Genomic DNA, 5,431 nt, shown 5'->3' with positions numbered 1-5,431 from the left:
CTTTCTTTCAATTAACACAAATTTGTGAATGGGATGAAAAAGCAGGATGGAGGACTCCTCATGTCATTCTATTTTCCAGTTATCGCATTACAGTCATTTTCTGACCTGTTCTTTCTTTCCTCTTTCCACTTCTGCACTCTCCAGCACCCAATTCAAGATGCCATTTAGATGATAAAGACAAGACTGCAAAACAAAGGCCAGTTTCCTGTTGAATACTAAGTCACCAATGTACAATGTTGTTGACAAATTTACCAGCTTTTTTTTTTTTTTTTTAGCACCCAGTGTGATTTTTCTGAGTCTTCTTCTCATAACTAGGATAGTTTTGTTAAAAAAGAAAAAAAAAAAATCCATTCTGAGGTAGTAGAAAGTACCATTCTGCTAAAAAAAAAGTTAAGAACAATAAAAATACTGTCAAGTTCTATTTTCTGGCACACTTAGCTGTATGTATCTGTATCAGTTTTGAAAAAAGTGGAAATATTTTACTTCTTTTTTGTTTTGGTTTGTTAGGTTTTTTTGGCTGGAAACATCTTGGTATGAGGATACTGTCATGATCCATACTCTGCATCCCATCAAGTGACACTAAATTTTCAGTACTCATAGGCATAATAATTAGTTTAAAAAAGAAGGTATATTCATTATCCATATGTTTAGTAAATAATTTTATACTATTACAATGAAGTTGTCTCAGATTTTCTATTTTACAAATTTAATCAGTTTTTACACCCTGAAATCTCAGAAAAAAATGTTATACTGAAACTAAAAATACTATGTTAGATGTGGAAACATGGCCTAATAATCTAAGCCTCTGACTCGAAACGTAAGCCTTAATTTTTGTCTTAATATTTTTAATGCTAGAACAATACTATGTAGCAAAAGATGATAAAAGCTGATAGTCTCATTTGCTCCAGCTTTAATTAATTTATTTTACAAATATGCATTTCTTGCTGCTCTGTTTGGTAAGAATCGCTCAGGCAGAAATGAGAAAGAAGTACATGTTAATTCACTAGTCTTTATTTTCTGTCCAATACAAACATTCCAACTCATAAACTGTCCTATTTGTGGTAGAGAGGCAACAGGAGCCTTTACTGTCATACAACATACTTATTTATGGGATCAGTACTGCTTTCTCAGAAGAAGGCATGTGGCACTTCTTAGTTATTCTTCATCAAAGAAGAATTTGGCTCCATGGCTAGTGTTCCAACCACAATCATGGGATTTTTGATAATGGGATGTTCTGCAAGGCACTAGGCCTGCTGGTGTCAGAAGGGATTCACCTGTCTTACAGGGGAAAGAGGGTCTTCGATTAAGACCTAGTGACAGTTGTATAGTAGACTTGGACCAGGGGAGGAGAGTATTAGGCTTGTGTATGAGAGGCATTAGGCTTGTGTATGTGTACGGGAGGTTAGAGGGACAGGTTGCTAGCGAGGGTGTCCTCCCTTTTGCTCTGAGATATGTTAGCTACACTGGAGAGCACCTGAAGTTTTCAATCTCAGAGGTGAGCCAGGGGCTCCTGAGGCAGTAGCCACCAGAAGTGAAACCTCCGTGAAATACATCAAGGGCATTAAGGAGTGCTCCTCTCAGGTGACACAGTCAACAGCCCAGCTGAACTGCCTCTACACCAATGCACACAGCATGGGCAATTAACAGCAGGATTTGGAAGCTGCAGTGCTGCTGTGACCTAGTTGCCATTATCGGAACTTGGTGGGACAAACGCCATGACTGAGGAGCAGCTATCAATGGCTACAGGCGGTTGAAAAGGGACACGTGAGGAAGGAGGGGGAGAAACGGATGGAGTGAGAAAAGCTGTCTCTGAAGAATAACCATGAGCAGGTTGGAAGCTCACAGGTAAGAATTAAGAGATGTAGGCAACAAAGAGAACCTTGTCATTGGTGTTTAGTACAAACTTCCCAATCAAGGGGAGCCTGTTGATGTAGACTTCTTACTCCAGCTGCAAGAAGCATCACATTCACAGACTCTCATCCTGCTGGAGGACTTAAACCACCTCAACATCTGCTGGAAAAGTAGGATGGCAAGATGTAGGCCATCTAGGAGACTTCTGGAGTGCATTGAGGATAATGTCTTAAGCCAAATAATAGACAGCTCTACCAGAGGGGATCAACACAAGTGAGCTAATTGATGTCAAGATTGGAGGCAGCCTGGGCTGCAATGATCATGCACTGGTGGAGTTCACTGTTCTGAAGGATATGGGTCAGGCAAAGAGTAAGCTCAGGACCTTGAATTTTAGGAAAGCAAACTTCAGTTTTTCAAGGAGTTTGTCAATAGGACTCCTTGGGAAACCACTCTCAGGGACAAGAGAACAGAACAGATCTGGCAGATCTTTAAGGATACTCTCCCTAGGGCGCAAGATCTCTCGATCCCCAGGTGTAAGAAATCAGGAAAGGAAGGCAAGAAATCAGCATGGCTGAGACAAGACTTACTGGTCAAACTAATCTGGTGTACCCTCAGCAAGTTTGTACACTACATCAATCAGAGTGGTGTGGCTGACACACCTAAGAGGCAGGATGCCATTCAGAGGTACATGGAAAAGGTCAAGAAGCAGTCCCATATGAACCTCATGAGGGTCATCAAGGCCAAGTGCAAGGTTAGGGCAACCCCAAATATTAAGTCAGACTGCCGAAGAGTGCCCCTGTAGAGAAGATTCTGGGGACACTGGTGAATGAAAAAATGGATGTGAACAGGCAATATGCTCTTGCAATTCAGAAAGCCACTCATATCCTAGACTGCATCAAAAGAAGCATGGCCAGCATGTTGATAAAGGGGATTCTGCCTCTCTACTCTGCCCTGGTGAGACCACTCCTGGAGTATTGGGTACAGCTCTGGAGTCCTCAGCACAGGAAAAACATGAAGCTATTGGAGCGAGTTCAGAGCAGGGCCACAAAAATTATCAGAGAGATAGAACCCCTCTGCTATTAAGAAAGGCTGAGATAGTTGGGGTTGTCCAGCCTGGAGAAGAGAGAGCTCTGGGGAGACCTTATTGCAGACTTTTAATATTTAAAGGGGGCTTTTAAGAAAGATGGGGACAGACTTTTTATTAGAGCCTGTTGTGATAGGTTTTAAACTAAAAGAGGGTAGATTCAGACCAGATATAAGGAAGACATTTACAATATGGGTCATGAAACACCGGAAGAGGTTGTCCAATGAGGTGGTGGATGCCCTATCCTTGGAAACATTCAAATTCAGCCTGGTCTGGGCCCTGACCAACCTGATCTGATGGAAGATGTCCCTGCTCATTGCAGGAAGGTTGAGCTAGATGTTCTTTGGAGATCCCTTCCAAAGTCTGGCAACAAAAGGAGAAAAAGGCCATTTTACTAAAGAGCACCTTTAAATTTAAATAAATAATTCCTCTTCATTTCTTAAGTCTATATACAGTTGAAGTTTCTTCCATACCACTAGTCCTACTATCTGTATTTTCCTTGCTGCATTTGTGCATAATATAATCAAATCACAATCACTATTTTGTTCAGAAATGTAGTTGAGAAATTCTTCAAAATCTTAAGAAATTATTATAACCAGTACAGTTTGTGCCAAAAGTCTCTCTAATCAGGGTAAGAGCTAAGATTCCCAAAATCACAGAAGGATTGAGGTTGGCAAGGGACTCCGGAGGTCATCCAGTCTAGGTGGTGCATAGGTCCAGTTGCCCACACCATGTCCAGATAGCTTCTAGATATCTTCAAGAATGGAGACTCCACAGGATCCCTAGGCAACCTGTGCCAGTGCTCACTCACCCTTACAGTGAAAAAGTGTTCCCTGATGTTCAGAGTGTAGCTTATGTATTTCAGTTTGTGCCCATTGTCTCTGGTCCTGTCACTGGGCACCACTGGAAGAGCCTGGCTCTGCCCTATTTGCACCCTTCCTTCAGGTATTTGTGCACAGTGATGAGATCACCTCTGATCCTTATTTTCTCCAGACTGAATAAATCAAGTTCTCGCAGCCTCTCCTCATGAAGAGATGGTCTACTCTTGTCACAACATTAGTGATCTTCGCTGGACTCTCCAATGTCTGCATACTTGTCTTTTAACTGTGGAGCTCAGATCTGGACACAGCATTCTAGGTGTGACCTCACCAGTGCTGAGTAGCAAGGATGGATCAGCTCCCTGGACCTGTGGCAGCACTTCTAATGAAACCCAAAAAGCTTTTTGCATTCTTTGCTACACGGACAAATTGTGTGAATACCCTTTAATTAATTGTCTTGAATAAAAACATTCAGAAGCCTCCAAAGGCCTGAAGAAGCTGATTGTCATAGTTTTGAGATAACCTCACTCTGTTTTAATTACTACTAATTCCCTTTTTAGTAAAACTGAGCATCGTACACTCTAATGTTAATATTGTAAGATAAGAATACATATAAAAAAAATAGTTTCCTGACACCATGTCAGGGCAGGATGTTTACAGAGTGAAAATGCAAGGCAGCACAGAGTAAAGACAAGTTCTTAAAGTGTTCTCATGCTGGACAACCACTGAAATCCTTGGACTCAGTTCCTAAATGAAGACTTCAGAGAGAGATTGGCTGATGCACCAGCCATTTATTCTCAAGGTTTGAGCTCGTCTTTCTTTGTGATTCATAAGCAGATTTTATTTGGGACATAGTGGATAAGTTCATTAAAGGTCTTAAAATGTAAAAGCATTCAGAAGAAAAGGAAGGTCTCTTCTTACCCATTTGTATAACAACTCCAAAGCAAATTCCTATTTTGTAGTAGATGGTAGAAAACTGCTCCAATAATAAAACAAATTTAAAAAGCAAACCTGTACAGCACAATCAGAGCAAGTTGTGAGAAAAGTCTAGTCACAAAGAATATGTTAATGATATTTTTCCCTCCTTTGTTCAGATTTCACATACAAAAAGTTAAACAAATACTAGTTAATATTTTAAAATAATACAAATAAAAATAATTAAAATACTGAGAACATAAAAATGAAAACTTGTAATTTCATTTTACTTTGGTTTGACATAGTAATGTGGAATTAAAAAATATAATATTAAAATTATCTGCAATATCCTTGAAATACAAGAGAGAAATACTAGCAACTAAGAGCTTTTCTGTTGTTCCTAAGACAAATTGCTGGAGCAGTTCAGTATCTATTATAATGGCTGCCAGTCCATTTCCAGCACTTACCAGAGTAACTATGCTTGAAGTTTATACCTTAACTGCATGTTGGGAAGAAATACATTATTTTGTGTATGACTGCATAGAAATGTGACAACTATATAGTGCTGGTTTTTAAAACTCCTCCCATTTTGCAAGGAATATTCTACCTTACAGATAATTGCACTAAAGAGCATTACATTTCTCTCCATCCACGACTTCAATTCTTAAAACCAAAGCAAAACGGCTGTTCCTCTGGCCAGACGGGAGGAATGAGAATGTCTCTCACTGGTTTATTTTTTTCTTAACTCTTAGGATGTAGGGAA

The sequence above is a fragment of the Chaetura pelagica genome, unplaced genomic scaffold (genome assembly GCF_000747805.2).
Source record: "Chaetura pelagica isolate M959 unplaced genomic scaffold, ChaPel_1.0 scaffold345, whole genome shotgun sequence".
Taxonomy (NCBI): Eukaryota; Metazoa; Chordata; class Aves; order Apodiformes; family Apodidae; genus Chaetura; species Chaetura pelagica.
This window is presented reverse-complemented; position numbering follows the sequence as displayed.